At 47.4% G+C, this 16,929-nt stretch overlaps 1 protein-coding gene across 1 annotated transcript in view; it reads right to left on the reverse strand.

The window, feature by feature from the left end:
- The window catches only part of LOC119382239 (galactosylgalactosylxylosylprotein 3-beta-glucuronosyltransferase 2), a 93,994-nt gene extending 82,514 nt beyond the window's left edge, over positions 1 to 11,480 (reverse strand). Inside the window, exon 1 of the mRNA XM_037649951.2 lies at positions 11,417 to 11,480. The gene's annotated coding sequence lies outside the window, so the exon portion shown is untranslated. The remainder of the gene's footprint in view (positions 1 to 11,416) is intronic.
- Positions 11,481 to 16,929: the final 5,449 nt, after the last annotated feature.

Here is a 16,929-nt window from a genome sequence, read left to right on the forward strand (position 1 = left end):
GATTTCGCCGACAATCGTGCTGGGAACTTCGTCTCTGTCACGAGCATTCCGGTTCCATGGACTAAACAGGGCTGCGTGACGTCAACGGCCACCAACAGTATAAAACAAGCGCCTTACGTGGATCTCGTCAGTGGGCACGGCGAAGCGCATCGACTACGATCGCTAACCATGCGATTTGTTTGCTTCGTGCAGGTTAGTTACCCCTACTCTGTACGTAGCGATGAGAGATTTTTAATTATTCTGCCGTGCCCACAAACGTGCATTACCATAGCGTATGAGTGTTTTTGTTCTTGTAAATTGTTGCTCTGTGGCGATGTCGAGGAAAATCCTGGGCCATCTGTTGAAGACATGTTTAAGAAGCTTATGGATGGTCAACAGGCTATAAGGGCTGACATTGCTGACTTGAAGAGCCGTCTTGAGAGAACAGAAAATAGAATATCAAGTTTCGAAGCTCGCCTGACAAAAGTAGAAGAAAAAGTTGAACCATCGTATCAAGCGGCAAATGCAGGTGGCGATTTACGGTCAGCTATTTCCAAAATTCAAGAGACGCAAGAGTCAGCCTATGTTAAACTAGTTGACTTAGAAAATCGAAGCAGGAGATCGAACTTGATAGTGTTTGGCATACCAAGCGTTCCGAATGAGTCCGAGTCAATCTTGCGTGAAAAAGTAATCAAGGAAATCTTTGCAGAAAAGCTCGGCGTGAACTGCACTTCTGTTGGTCGCATTCATAGGCTTGGTAAACCTCGAGCAAACAGACCCATTATTTTGTACTTTCAAGACTACAGGGAAAAAGAAGCAGTGCAGCGTAACGCACGAAAACTAAGTGGTACAAACGTATACTTACAAAACGATTACTGCGCGGACACACTTCGTAAACGGAAGCTGCTTTGGGCCAGCGCTAAAGATGATAAAGGCGAAGGCAAAAGAATAAGCTTGGTAAATGATAAGTTGCGCATCGATGATCAGTTGTACGCATGGGACGATGCTACTATGACACGCAAAGCAATATCAAGCAAAAACTCCCCATTGTCTCAGAGCTAGCAATTGAAAGCACAACAGCTGCGCCTCATTTCGCTGAATGCTAGAAGTGTGGTGAATAAAACGGACGCACTTGAATCCCTGTTACTCTTATACGACCCGCATGTCTGCGTGGTCACTGAAACTTGGCTTCATGACAATATACGAGATGATGAAATTGCGCCACCAGGGTACTGCTTGTATCGGCGTGATAGGGGTTCTCGAGGAGGAGGCGTGGCTGTTCTTGCAAAACATTCTGTTGATATTGCTGTCGGAGATCAAATTGCTGACCACGAAAGTTTGCTGCTAAACGTGTGTTTTTGTGGCATCCAATTTTACCTTTGTGCAGTATACCGCCCGCCCGACTCTAATGATCTGTACTTGTCAAAACTTCACGAACATTTACTCAGTCTACGTGATAGAAACGTGATCTTGACGGGTGATTTTAACCTTCCTGAAATTAACTGGGATCAATTAAAATATGGATGTTCCACAACAATTGATGTTATATTGGATGTGATGTTTTGCTTAAATTTAGAGCAGATGGTGCGTCAGTGCACACGTGGTAAATCAATCCTAGACCTGTTATTCATAACAGAAATATTTAACGGTGCTTCAACATCAGTAGAGCCCGGAATTTCAGATCATGATCTAATCTATTTTTGTTGGCAGCTAACAAGTAATAGGCCGAAGTTAGCGAAATATTCTTCATTCGTTTGGGACTTTCAAAACGCCGATGACGTTTCAGTGATTGATTACCTAGACATACATCTTGACTTTGCAGTTGACAACATCGAGACTTCATGGATGAGGTTCCGAGATGCGATAAATTTTTGCGTTTCTAAGTTTACGCCTGCCAAAGTCCTTAAGAAGCGACGTGTTAACCCTTGGATAACTAGGGATATTCATACAAAACGTAAAATTAAACGGCTCCGCAAGCATAAAAAAATGTCAAGCTCTATTTATCTTGAACTGAAACAAAACCTATTAATGAAATTAAGAGAGTCCCGAAGCGCCTACTTCAATAATTGTCTTTCTCAGTTCATTGAATGCGACAGCCAAAAGTTCTGGCGGTTTTTAAAGGAAAGCAGACAGGATGTTTCTAAAATAAAAATTGGTGACATGATAGCTACTGATGCTCGACAGATATCAGAGCATTTCAATCATTACTTTCACAGTGTTTTTTCGAGAGGCGATAGTTATGCACCTCAGAGCACTGATTCATGTTTAGCTGACGATTTAGCAGTGCCGCATGAAGGCGTCGTGTCTATGCTCCTTAATGTTAATCCAAAAAAGCCGACAGGGCCGGATGGTATCCCTAATGCTTTCTTACATCGGTACGCAGAGCAGGTATCTCGTTTTCTGACAGATTTCTTCAATTTATCAATTGCCACAGGCGAAATTCCGGACGACTGGCGTTTAGCGCGCATCACTCCCATTCACAAAAAAGGCGATCGTTTGTCTGTGAATAACTATCGGCCCATATCTATTACAAGCACATGTTGTAAGTTGCTGGAGCACGTCATTTCAAAGTACCTTATTGATTTTCTTGAAAAACGCAATGCATTATCACCCTATCAACATGGTTTTAGAAAGAACTTGTCAACAGTTACACAGCTTGTAACAACAGTACACGATTTTTCGCATGTCCTTGATATGACTGGACAGGTGGATGCCTTGTTCTTAGATTTTTCGAAGGCATTTGATAAAGTGCCTCATGGAAAGTTATTACGGAAGCTGGAATATTTGGGTGTTCCGTCAAATGTTGTTAAATGGATTGGCGCCTACCTTCGAGACAGGCGGCAATTCGTACAAGTTTCGGATCACTCCTCAGAACTGTTGTATGTGACTTCTGGAGTGCCTCAGGGAAGCGTTTTGGGACCATTGTTATTTTTAATTTATATTAATGACTTGGCAGACGTAATTAATAATGACGTTTGCATTCGACTGTTCGCGGATGACTGCGTTGTTTTTAAAGAAATTCGTGCTCCAAACGATCATGTACTATTACAAGAAAACCTACAGGCTATTGGGGACTGGTGCATTCGATGGGACATGGAGTTAAACACAGAAAAAAGTGTACTTCTGCGTATTACAAGAAAGAAAATGCCTAGCACGTTCTCTTACTCTATTAACCAGCGTGATATAGAGGAGGTAGACAAATGTAGATATCTGGGTGTCACTATCAATAACAAACTCACCTGGTCAACACATATATCGGCTACTTGTAGCTCTGCGCTGCAGAAGTTGTGGTTTCTCAAAAGGAAACTGAAAACCGCACCTCCTAGAGTTAAGCTTCTGGCATATAACACCTTCGTCAGAACTAAATTAGAATATGCTTCAATTGTATGGGACCCCCACAACAAAAGTGATGTTCAAGAACTAGAACGTGTCCAAAGAAAAGCAGTGCGCTTCATATTTAATAAGTATAGGATGACTGACTCGCCTTCCTTACTAATGAAGCAACATAACATCCCTTCGTTAGAATCGCGCAGAAAGGTCAGTAGGTTGACTTTTCTTCAAAAGTGTCTTACCGGAAATACGAAAGTAACTATGCCTCATTGTGTACGTCCCCACTCAACTAGAAAAACTAGACACACCCACAGTAGGGCACTTGCCCCAATTTTCGCGAAAACAAAATCCCATAAATACAGCTTTTTTCCTAGAACTGTGTCTGAATGGAATGCCTTACCCTCCACTGTTGTTGATGCCAATGACTTTGTACGCGAACTGGAAAATTTGTATTTTGTGTCGTGATTGTAATCGATGTTTCTCTTGCGTTTCCTTCTTCTCATTGTTCTTATTTTTGTTTTCTCGCTGTGATTGCGATGTTCTTTATAATTTTGTAATCACTGTACAGCCCCTCCTGCATGGACCACACGGTGGTCTGCAGTATTGCTAAATAAATAAATAAATAAATAAATAAAAATAGAGCGCGCTGCAAGTTTCGGGCTGCTTGCCGTTCTTCGCTTGACATTACAGTTTGCTGCTATAGCATTCATTCCTTCGCCCTTGTGGCGAAACAATGCACAATAAACGCTAAACTACCCCTGTGAAGACATGTTCGACTTCCGTGTTATACCGATTCCTATGAAAAGGGGATCAACCATGTTTTTCATATGCAATCATTCATTTTCATTTACGTCATAATTACAACACTACAGTTGAATACATTACAGCATGTTCCCTATGCTTTCCTTGGCCTAAATATCTGTTGGATTCATTTGGTTGCGCATAAGAAGGGTATGTGTAACCGGTTACAGCAAGGCATTTGGCAATGTCACTAAGTCGTAGCACAGCGAGCTGTGGTCGGGGGCTGATACAAAGGCGTGCCATTGGCGCGGCCTCTGGGCGCAGTTGCGGAGGGAAGTATGATAGCGAGCAATAGCGGCGTAGCTCATGGCTGCTCAAAAAATTAAGGAGCGCTCGCCCTATCGGCAACAAGAGAAGAACGCGATAGCGTAAATACGGACCGTGTTCGTATCGCCTTCCAAATCGCTAGCCGCCCTTCGCTTTTCGGCAGAGACCCAAACCGCGCCGCAAGGCGGACGCCATCCGGCTCCTAATTTTATTTGCATCTACCTCGAATGGTCGCTCACGGACAACGCTGATTTTTTGCTCACAACTAAAGAAGCCGCCGATACCGACACGGCAATTTCTGCGAAACGAGCTCTTTAACGCTGTCGCGTTAAAACGCTGCATTGTATCAGGGTCTCCAAGAGTCTTGGATTTCTTCGCAGAAGATGTCAACAAGGGGTCACTCGAGACCGCAACGGCAACGTAGGCGACAACATTCGCAGCTGGTGTTTCCCGTAGCATGGTGTAAGAGTCCGCACTCAAGGGGCAATCCTTGTTGCCTGCAGCTACGTGGATGGCTCAGGAATGCATTGTTGTATAGGCCTCCAACGCTCAAGTTTGCGCAGCGCCGTCCGCCGCCCCAGCGGAGAGAGGGGAAAACTCCGGTAGCTGGGACGGGTCGCTCTTGCTTGGTTTTCCCATCGCGCGCGCGGAGAACGTGCTCCCCGGGGCTTTTATCTCGCATTTTTCACGCTATGGGTGCCGTTCCTTCGTCGTACTCGAAAGCAGGCACGCAGTCCTGCTGCATTGTGAACTGTCACAAAAGTTTAAAAATGTCGAAGAGCCGAAAACTTCCTGTCATGTTCTACCGTTTCCAATGCAAGCAGTCCGAGGAGCAGAGGCGTCAAGAGTGGATTATGGCAGTTCGCCGCGATGCTTTCGCGGTCTTGTCACCTTGAAGCAGTTTTTGTCGTACACAGTATTACGAACTATTAACGGGGAGAAACGCGATGATCGTGCTCATTTGAAAGGGAAGTGCGTTTGTGAACCGAAGTTACAACAAATAGACAGCCGCTGTACGTTTCGAGATTGCGCGCTGGCTTTCCGAGTCAACCATTTGTAATGTTACAGCAGCGGAGCATTTGGGCTTATTACACCACAGTTTAAATAACGTACCGTGAGTACTAAGTGTTTAATTCAGCTGATTGCGGTACATTTCCCGTCGCGGCTCCCTGTAAACAGAATTAAGCTGTATGTTTGCACTGAGCGTTTATATTGGCCTTGCATGCGACACGCCGTGATTGCTTAGAAGGCTGAAGTGTTGCGCTGCTAAAATCGTGGTCATGGGTTCGATTCACGCATACAGCAGCTGCATTTCGATGGGAGCGAAATGCACTAACACCGGCGTACTTAGATTTACGTACACGTTAAAGAAACCCAGGTGGCCGAAATTAATCCGAATTAATCCACCACGGCGTGCCTCGTATTAATGTCATGCGTTCGGCACGTAATAAAAAGCCTTGCATGCCGCTTTGGAAACGAGCTGAAAAAAGAACCAAGGTGGCAATTAAATTTTCGATGGCTTCGCGAATTCAGATGCGGTTATTATTGGGCACAAATCTCGGCATAATCATAAACATGCGCGATCCCAGTGGGTATTGTATAGTATCAGGGGCGTAGCCAGAAATTTTTTCGGGGGGGGGGGGGTCCAACCATACTTTATGTATGTTTGTGCGTGCGTTTGTATGTGTGCGTGTACATATACGCAAGCAAAATTTAAAATTTTCGGGGAGGGTTTGAACCACCCCCCCACCCCCCCCCCCCCCTTGGCTACGCCCCTGTATAGTATGATGCTGACCAAGCGAGCTGTCGAAACAACCAAAGCGACATTCGAATAAGCGAACACGGTGCGTGATCAGGCGTCGATATTATTCGAAATGAAACACGCCTCTGCAAGAAGCATGCATCGTCGAAGTGGGCATGAAATATTTATTTATTTTTTGTTTGCGTATATCATTATGCTGTCAAAGGGAGCTCTAAAAAAATCCAAGGCGACATTAAACTTGCGATCCGACGTTGTTATCATTCGATGCAAACCTCGGCAAAAGTGAAACTCCCACGAAACTGAACACTGCGCATTGCGATGCAGCCAGTGACTCAACAGGGCAGATGTAAATTTATGCTCTTCACACTGAGCTCATAATAAATTTAAAGCCACACGACAAACTTGGCATCCAAGCAATTGAAAAGTTATCAATAGAAAACGCACGCGAAAGCGTGCTGGATGGTTGCTGACAGCTCCGAGTATACACGACTGCCGCAACGAATGTGCGTTTTACCGGTAACATAATTACAGAACTCGCGCAGTCACCTCCCTACTCATGTCAAAGAAATGTGCCCGTTCAGCATCTGCACGCACGTAGCGCTCGCACAAACAGCATCGCCCTTGACGACCTGCTCGGTCCCGAAAAGGTGGTCGATCAACCGTCCCTCTCTGGTAAGATTCCCACCGTTAAAACGTTTTTTTCCATCTCTGGGATCTTTCTAAACCTTCAGAGCAAGCGACACGTGAAGCTGCACGTGCACGGCGAGCAGAGAACAGCGCGTGCAGGGTGCCTGAACGTGCGGAGACAGCGCAGTCAAAAGGCTGGTGTGGGGACAGGAGCGACCGGTTTTCGCAAGAAAGGCGGCGAAACGCGTGCGACGCAGCGCCCCCTGGCCGAGCTTGGGAGGCCTATTCTTCACGACTTCGGCTTCCTTCTCGGTTCGTTGGCGTCTGGCACATGAACGGAACGGCGTCATCAAATGTCACGTTGTTTTGACGGCGAGGGCTCTGGCAGCCAAGGTGCGAAATAATAATATAATTTCTTATTAGACGAACGTTTGCCCGGCCGAGTAAGTAACACTCACAATAGCATAAAACAAAGCCGTCGAAAATTTGCCCTTTTGGCGAAACGCATCCGCTTTCATACCTGCGTTATCGTTCATTCTAGCGTTATCACCGGTGATTGCGCAAGCTTCAGACCGTATTCAATTATCCGCGTAATGCACGCATCCGATTCGGACAAACCCAAGCACTCGAGAAGGTGTCCATGCACTATGACGCGGCCAGCGCGGCGTGATAGCACGTGCACATGTCCCAGTCGGTAAAGCCCCGTACGAATGAAACGAACACGCAGGCGTGCAAATATTTTGTAAGCATTAGCGGAAATGTTCTATTAATTGTGCCTTTAAAATTTCCTTCATCACTAAAGAGAGAGGATCAGCTCGTATTTGGCAAAAGGATCTTACGCTACAATTCTTCGTCATAGAAATTTTCAGCCCGCTATGATGCTCGCCAAGTAATAAAAAATTACACCATCTCCCGTTAAAGGGGACCATGAGGCGATGCGAAGCCGGAGCACTTGCACGATCGCGTTCCGTTGGCGTTCGTTGGGCATGCTACCGACCTCGCGTCGTGGAACGCGAAGAGGGACGCTACGCGCGTCGTATCTTCCATCTAGCCTGGCCGTTAATTCTCACAGGGCGAGCGGGGAACGCGGTCGACAGGCGGGCGAGAGGGGGGCAGCGTGGGAGAGGAGAGAGAAGCGGAGGGGACGCGCATGCCCTCGAGCTCATCGCGGCGTTGCGCAGGAGAGAATTTCGGCATGTCTAGCCCGCGTTTCAGAGGAAGAGTGGAAAGGGGGTGGGGAGAGTGAAAGTGGAGAGGGGAAGGGGAGAGGAAAAGTGGAGATGGAATGTGGAGAGGGGGAGGGGAGAGGGAATGTGGAGAGGGGAGGGGAGAGGGTGAGTGGAGAGGAGGTGTGTGGAGAGGGTATGCGCATGCGCAGTAAGGGTGGTCACGCCGCACACTACCACCACCGGATTGAGCTCCGCCTTAAGATACTTCGCATCTAAAAAAGCCTGCAGCCCAATGGCAGCGATCAATGACGGAAGAAAGCCTTTGAAAATTGCGCCGCAGTTGATCAGCGCCTCACAGTTGTCACCTAATTGATTGCCCACGCTGCTTTACGTAAACCACGAGCGGTTCAGATAGCCGTTAAGTTGTATTTCTAATTCTTTCCAATCTCGCAGTTTGAATACTCCGGTACACATAGTGAACATTGTCGAGATTCAGTCTCTTATTTTGACAACCTTCTCAATCGCAGTTTATTTTAGTCTTTTTCACGAGAAAAAGAAAAACTAGATGACGTTATGCTCTTCATAATTATTGACGACAGGCAGCAACGAAGGATTCAGGACCTCAACATGTAAAAATGTTGTAGTAAAGTTAAAGCATGAAACAGAGAAATATAAGGCTCATTAACCAGGACAGGGAACGATAATTGGCAAGATCAACTTTCTTTGCGTAGACCTACACGAAGTACTGGACACGACGATAAAAGATATACACAGAACATCAGCGCAAATCACATAATAATCCTATCACATCGTCGTTTTGACACGTAAACCCCCAAATAATATTATTAGCTCGTCAAAGCGCACATGAGCCTGACGAAATGCTTAACCTGAACAGCTGGAAACGTCTCTTGAATTGTCCTCCCTTGCATAGGCGTGCGCAGGGTTCCCCATTAGGGGGGGGGGGGGGGGGCAAAGGTTCATCGCAGCGCCCCCTCACCCTACTAAGTCAATATATGGGGAAGATTTTGCGACCCCCCCCCCCTCCTAGGTGACTAGAAGGGTCAATATACGGGTCGGATTTTGCGCCCCCCTCCTCTTAGATGATTAGGGGGGGCGGCCGCCCCCCCCTGCCCCCCCTGTGCGCACGACTATGCTCTCTTGGAATGGTTTCATACGAGGAACAAGATGGTGCGTTTATCGTTTTCTTTAAAGGGGCCATATAGCACTCCGAGGCCAAAAGAGTTGTTTTCTATCGCTTTGACTAACCTTCCTACAGGCGCCATGTTTTGCTGGCCATTTAGCTTTTCATAAAACACATGGACACTGTCAGCACTAAGCCTTGAGCCTGTCAGGATTTCGCTCTTTCCGACTACACGCTGTTATGGTCGCTTGCGCAGTCGGAAACGCACACAACGAAGTGAAACCAGTTGATCGCGCATGATAGTCGGGTGAGACAAGAAAGAACGGGCGTGCGACTGCGCGGCAAAGCAGGCTAGGAGACAATGCACAACTGATATCCCTTGGACCATTCAAGTGCTTATTTTCCTATGACGTCACGTGAACCGACTAAAGGCGTCACAAATTGTGCCGAAAACACGGGCCAAGAGAGCATTACGCGCTTGTTCTCTGCATTTGCAGAGGTCGTTTAGGGGCCCTTTAAGTTCGCATTCCCACAAGTTAAACATATGCAAAGGGTGCGCATGGTGGAGTCCCCTGGGTGGGTGCACAGTCTAGTTGGTAATATCCCGACGAAATATTACTGCAGCGCTTGTCCAAGCTCTTTTCATCCGTAGGCCGCTGTTTGGTTTGGTTTGGTTGGTTTTAATGGTGCATAAGCAACTTAGGCTATCATGCACCAAACGCATGGTGTTGTTCTCTTAAAATATCGGAATACCTCGCCGAGTCCTTGTCTAGGCAAGGGCCCCTAGGAGACCAACAGGTTAAAAAGACCTCGATCTTCTTCTCAATAGTGAGAAGCTCAACGGGGTGTCCCTGTGTATTTAGGCGGCGCAGGGAATGAATTTATAGTTTGTCTAAAATGCCTGCTTCTCTCAGGAAGCTAAAAACATACGAGTTATCAACCAGCGTGTCTTCACTTAAGATAAGCAATGCAGGATGAAGAGGTACATGTTCTGTGTTTTCAAAAATAGTTCCACGCGTATAAAATGCGAGATGCTCTCCAATAAAGCCCGAAACTGGCCCAGCGGAGGATGTTCATAATCTTATTGGGTTGATGGAGGAACAGCAAGGTCAAAGATTATAGTTCCTCGTTGATCTCTTCATAACCTCTACGTCGGTGGCAAACTACCCTTTTCACCTTAGACTCCATCTTTTATATGTACTCACGCCTTATCGTATTCGAGGTCGTGCCGAAGCCGAAATACTCGTAATAATAAGAATGGTTGGGGCAGAGCGTCGCAAAACCACGATGTGATTATGAGGGACGCCGTAATGAAGGACTCCAGAAACTTAGACCACCTGGGGTTCTATAACGCGCCCCTAAATCTGAGTACACGGGCCTCAAGTATTTTCGCCTCCATCAAAAATGAGGCCGCCGCGGCCGGGATTCGATCTCGCGACCTACCGAGATAGTCGTGAGGTGCGCTACACAAAGCGTCAGTGTTCATGTGGGCACTGCGCAAGCCATTCGTCTTCGTACAATATCCCCCTGACTTGCCCCTTACGCAACTGCTCAGATTTCCTTTTTTTAGCGAGATCTGTCGCTTAAAGGGTCCCTGCAACACTTTTTCAGCATGGTCAGAAAACGCTGCCGAAAACGCCCCCGCCCACTTGCATAGCTTTCAGCGCGCTCGCTTGTACCAAAGGAGTGAGAAAGCGCTTCAAGCATGCGACAAATCCCTGTAAATTCGCTCGCAATTGACGGACTCTCAAATTTTTTCGGCACTCTAATCATGCGGCCAATAAGATTTTTTAATGAAGTCTACGATTGGTTGGAAAAGTGTTGCAGGGCCTGTTTGAAGGGTCCCTAAACTACCCAGAGGCCGACATTTAGTTGTGGTTTGTCAGTTGTGCACGAGTCTGCAACGAACGCGTAGCCGTGAGAATGTTTCGAAACGTTGCCGTAACAGCGGAGTTACACTCGTTTGGCGATACAAAAGAGGCCCCCTCCATCTTCCCTTCGCTCGTCTCTCCTCCTCGCCATGCGAGGAGGAAGAGCAACAAGCGCGCGTAGCTGCGAGCGGACACACAGGTGTTGTAGGTGAGGAGCAGACGAAATGCTGACGTCACGGCGAACCGCTGAAGAATGCCGAAAGGCACGGAGAAAAGGAGGGACCGTTGGAACTTGTGGGGCTCGTAGCGCTGCCGCGTGTGACGGCATTCTGAACTCGATGCGTTCGTTTGCTTTAAATGTTTAAAAAAATTATCGGAGGTGGTCTAGGGGCCCCTTAAGACGCGGCGACCAAACTACGAATCGCATATATTCGAAAATAAGTACGCGAGAGAAGAAGGTCCCGCTTACCGTAGATCAGCAGTGCCAGCAAAACGCCAGAGACGGCGCACGCGCCGACTCTCAGCCATGTTCTTCGGCGCAGGCGTAAGCACTCGCGGCCTGCGATGTTGAGAGTTCCCCGAGTTTGGTGTCAAGGAAAGTCACTAAAGGGCACGACATCTCTTGTAGGCCCACGAAATTATTGCGTACGCGGGCGAAGCAACTAGCGCATCGCTTCGTCCTGTTGGCCCCTTTTCTGGGTCAACATCATTGACGCTGAGTATTAGCAATACTAACTGATGACTTCAGACAATGAGCTCATATACGAGACGACTTAGGCCCATCATATCGCCTTTTACCAGCATGAACAATTTCCATTGCCTTGACGCGGAAATACTTTTTAAAAGTTAGATATTCAGAGACATAGTTCAGACATGTGCATAATTTAATTGGCATTTGGTCCTTACAGAGAAAGCGAAATGCCAGGAACGGTGCAAAAAGCCGCTTTCCAGCGACTTGACATGGGCTCCGGGCCTGGTTAAATTTCGCAAGGAAATTTTTATTAAAATAAAACATGTACATAACACGTAACGTAATAAGTCATTGTTACACACTGAAAACAATTATACAATTTTACACACAAAGTGGTTATTCCATTCACATTAGAATGCCTATTACATTTCTATAACAAAAAAAGACACGCATGAAGCAAAATGCATAAAACATCTATCATGGAGTACACGAACGTTCAGCCATGGATGAAATCACCAGCACAAATATAACCCATTGGTATCGTGGTCATTATTTGGACACAACGTGCATAGTGGTGGTCGGGCAGAGGTGAAAAAGTTATGTAGAGAAATTGTGTTTGTAGCATGCAAATCTGTTTATTGACAGCCAATGCAGTGTTCTTTAATAGCGCCGGGTTATTGTGTTTATGTCTAGCTTACAGCAGAGCTGTTATTGTTGAGGTTGGCCGTGTGCCATTGACTGAAAATTATCATCATCATGAACTGGCACGCGCTCAGTCACCGCCCAAGTATTCTGTACAGATGTATAACGAGAAAAGCTAAAATGTATGGCCCCGGTGTTTATCACTGGTTTAATACCGACGGTTCGTTTAAGTATCCCCTCAATAATCGGTTACGTCTGTGCAAAAATCTTAATCGCTGTTTGCCGCCCGTGTGTTCCCTCGTGATGTAGAGAATTAACATGGGAGCTTAACTAACAACCTCGTATCACAGGCGTCTCGCCATTCTAATCAATCGGACCCATTTCTGGTCTACGAGAACAGTAAGATGGTGTCAGAAGTTTTATTGTAACGCGTGTGAACGCCAAAACGTTGGTTAATCACTGGACGCCTTCAACGCGCGTCTCCGGCAACTTTCTCGCCACTGTCGCTTCCAGAAGGCCGACGCTGAGGTTCAAAACAAAATCATCCTCGCTCGCCGGAAGTGTGCCATGCCTCCCTTTGCCGGAAGCAGAGAAGAATGTTCGAGGATGTCGAACGGGGTGTATCCGAAATCGAAAAGAACGTCGATGGCAGCGCAGCGGTGCTCGCAGTGCACAAGGATGGACACGGCCATCACCGAAGAGACGGACGAATGTTGCCACGAAAAACTTATGAACCTCAAGGACCCCGTATTTCATCAACAGCTTGTCACAACTGCGGCGGCAAGTGGCCTCATCAAGGTGGTCGATCAGGTTGTCCTGCGTGGGGCAAGACATGCAATGCATGTAACTATACGAGTAGGTTAGTCACTTTGCAGGATTCTGTCGCTCAACTAAGGAAATGGTACAAGCAGTGGACTGTGACAGTGGTTCAACTCACAGGCAGTCTGCAGTAAGAAGAGTTCAAGCAATAAGCAACACTGTGCCTCCTTTGAGTCGCGTTCAAGCATCGACGAGTGGGCCCTTGTTGCCATGACTCCCTCTCAAGCAGGCTCATCTCCAGAAGCCGTCGTCGCTGTCAACAATGTACCAGTCACTTTTATAATCGACACAGGTGCAACTGTGTTCACTGTTGGTGAAAACGACTTTAATAGCCTAATTGCGAACCTCCAGGCAACATCCAACAGAGTATTTCCATACAAAGCAACATCCCCACTTGAACTTGTAGGCAAAGTTGCTACAACTTTGCCTCCAGATACAGAAACAAGTGAGATACAAAAATATTACACCATCTCCCGCTAAAGGGGACCATGAGGCGATGCGAAGCCGCAGCACTTGCACGATCGCGTTCCGTTGGCGTTCGTTGGGCATGCTACCGACCTCGGATCGTTATTAACGGTGTTATTAACGTTGTAGACGAAGGTGGAACGGTTAACTGCGAAGCTGCTTCGCGCTGACCAACTTCAGGGTCAGCCGCTCGCTTCAAGCGTTTGCGTTCAGCGTCCCGTGCCCTTCGCTTCGCAGCTTTGTCTTTAGTGGACGTAGTTGGGCTGATGCTGACGCCGCACTCGCAGTCGCGTGCAGCATCGGGAGCAGCCTCTCGTTGTTGACGTTTACACGCGGCTTCCCGTTCTCGAAGGTCGGGTTCCGCCGCTCGCTTCGTACGTTTATGTTGAACGTCATGGTCCCGAACCTCAGGTTCTGCTGCTCGACGTTCAAGTTCCAACGCTGCTCTACGTGCTCGAAGCTCAGGATCCGCTGCTCGACGTTGACGCTGCGAAGCTGCTTCGCGCTGACGAAGTTCAGGGTCCGCCGCTCGCTTCGACCGTTTGCATTCAGCATCGCGTGCCCTTCGCTTCGCAGCTTTGTCTTGAGTGGACGCAATTGGGCTGATGCTGACGCGTGCTTGCGTCAGCCCACTCACCGACGGGACTGTTGCTTCTATCACGCTTCATCGGAAGCACCAATGGAGTCAAGCGGAGTCAACCAAAGCAAGCACTGCACTGAACGCGCGCTGCGCTCTAACCGCTTAGAGGAGGAGAGTTGCGCATGCGCCGCGAAAGCAAAAGCGAGAACGCAGGAGAAGCGCAAGCAGGTGCTGGTAGAGAAGTGGAGAGAGTAACGCGCAGCTGTCGGAGAGACAGAAGGAGGAGAGGCGCGCATGCGTAGTGTGAGTGCGGACTACCACGGCGCGTGCGGATGACCACGCCGCGTTACATACCCCCGAGCAAGAGATGCGTCGCATCTAAAACACGTGCATTGAAGAAGGCATCTTTGTCATTGCCGGAAACTGTTCTCCACTCTTGAGCTTCACAACAGCATCAAACTTGGGACTTATCCAGATCACATGGCTCTGTGGCTCGGTGGTAGAGTACTCGACTGCCACGCAGAGGCCTGAGTTCGAAACCCTCTAGACCGTGGATATTTTCTCCTCGTTATTATCAATAGCGGTTACGGACACCGGCGGCGGCGAATAACTACGCCACCACAATCGGCTGTTGTTGTGATAGAATGGCGCCAGAAGCCCCGCGTACTGGACGGGAGCAAATAAATGCAATTTCTCTCTGTAAAATAAGCATTAAACATTGATATTTCAGGAGCGCTTGCCCTAAAAGGTGGTTTGTGTCTGCGTGCCTCGCGCATTATCTTCTTTCTTTCTTTTTTCTATCGCATTGCGCCGTGCCCCCTCCTAACTGTTTGCCCGAGAATCATGCTCTTCATCCACGAGCTTAGCAGAGCAACACTTGAGTTGCTGCAGGCGACAACTACGGTCATGCGTTCTTGTCCGGGCAACAACGAAAAGGGGAACGTGAATTGACCAGCGACCTCGACAAGCGATCAGATTGCCACATCAGAAACGGCCGACAAGGCCACGATGCAGAGATGATCAGTTATAGGAAAACGACGCGTACAGATACGCGTGTGACCGGCGCACTCCCGAGGTCCGCATTTCTTTGCATTCGACGATGCCGGAGTTCCCGCATAGTATGGCGCCACTCAGTTTATGAAAGCTCCGCTTAACAAATATACACGCCACTGAGAGACAACGCGGCTGCCTTTCGAAGGAGATAAGAGCACGAGGCCGACACATGCTGTGCCAGGATTTAGCCAGGAGCGGGACGAATTTTCATAACCTAAGAAGCTTTCCGTTCTCAAACATCCATATCGGTTTACCTCTAGCGTTCTGCTACAAAAGGCGCATGGTAATTTTCAATTTCACGACTCTGCCTCCCCCTTGCGGCATTCCGCATAACAGATCTGCCTAAGTACGGCCTACATCAGCTGAACATTCTCGCGATCCCTCTTTTTGTGGCCACATCTGTGAAACAACGCTTATATGCATTCAATGGAAGGTTATAAATCATGATTTTAGGTGTTTCTGTGAGTTGTTTTCAAGATTTCCATGTTCGCGTAATATCGTGAGGACTTTGGAGCTGCACTAAAAATGAATGATATTGCGGTGTATTAAAAATATTTTTTTCAATAATGTGGTAGATGTTTTCCAAGCCAGCAACTTATGATCTCATAAGGAGCAACTAGTAAACAATTACTTCACTAGCAGCCATAAGAGACAAAAATGAGAATTCTAAATGACATATCCCGCACCGCAAGCACAATACCAGTGAGATATCGAAAGATTATCGTCTCGCCGCTTTTGAAAACTAACACGCTGCCCTTGCTTGAATCGTGGAGCAGAAAGAGTGGCATATTATATATATATATATATATATATATATATATATATGCAAGGAAGGGGCGACGAAACTTTCTTGAAAGCAGATTTACTTAACGTTTTCAGCTGGTGGACCAGCCTTCGTCAGAGTAACGTTACTCTGGTTACTCTGACGAAGGCTGGTCCACCAGCTGAAAACGTTAAGCAAATCTGCTTTCAAGAAAGTTTCGTCGCCCCTTCCTTGCATATAATACGTCGGGTCCAGCGTGAATGACGTTCAAAGAATTCGGTATATATATATATACCACCGTGCCCCTCAAATGACACCACCAGCTTAACCGTCTACAGTTTCGTCCACATACCTGATTTACATACATCCCTTGTCGTCATCTTCAGCAAGCGAAGCGATCCACGTGCGTGCTCTCGACAGCGGTACCCATGATCGGCTTCCTCAAGATGCTGTGCAGCCACAGATGGGGCGAGAAATCTTTTTTTTTTTTTTCACGGGACTCACGAAAGCAGTGGACACTTTCACTCAATCGCAGTGTTCGTTCTGTAGGCTATTCTCACGCACATACCTCGTTCACCGTTTCAAGGGCAATTCGAGCTCATGTTATAGATCACTCGCTTGAAAGTAAGCGGCGGTAAGATATCCACAGCAGCCGCGTTTCAATTGTGCTCACATGTCTTCACGCGAATCATTACGCCCAATCTGTGTTTTATTATTAAAGGCACATCTAGGCGGGTGAAACGACGCAGCCTTCCAGCTGACGCCAGGACAATACGATGACGTTGAAGACTTGAACAACACAATGATTGCAACTCCTCAACGAATAATGGACGTCACCCAAGATGGTTCTGGTTAAGAGAATCTACTGTAGGGATGAGATTCCGAGTGAACGCAAACGCAACGGAGGCTGTGTTGTTGGATCTCAGACCTCGAATTTCCGGCAGGAAAACACAAAACGGCGCATACGAT

Source organism: Rhipicephalus sanguineus, chromosome 2 (assembly GCF_013339695.2).
Source record: "Rhipicephalus sanguineus isolate Rsan-2018 chromosome 2, BIME_Rsan_1.4, whole genome shotgun sequence".
NCBI lineage: Eukaryota > Metazoa > Arthropoda > Arachnida > Ixodida > Ixodidae > Rhipicephalus > Rhipicephalus sanguineus.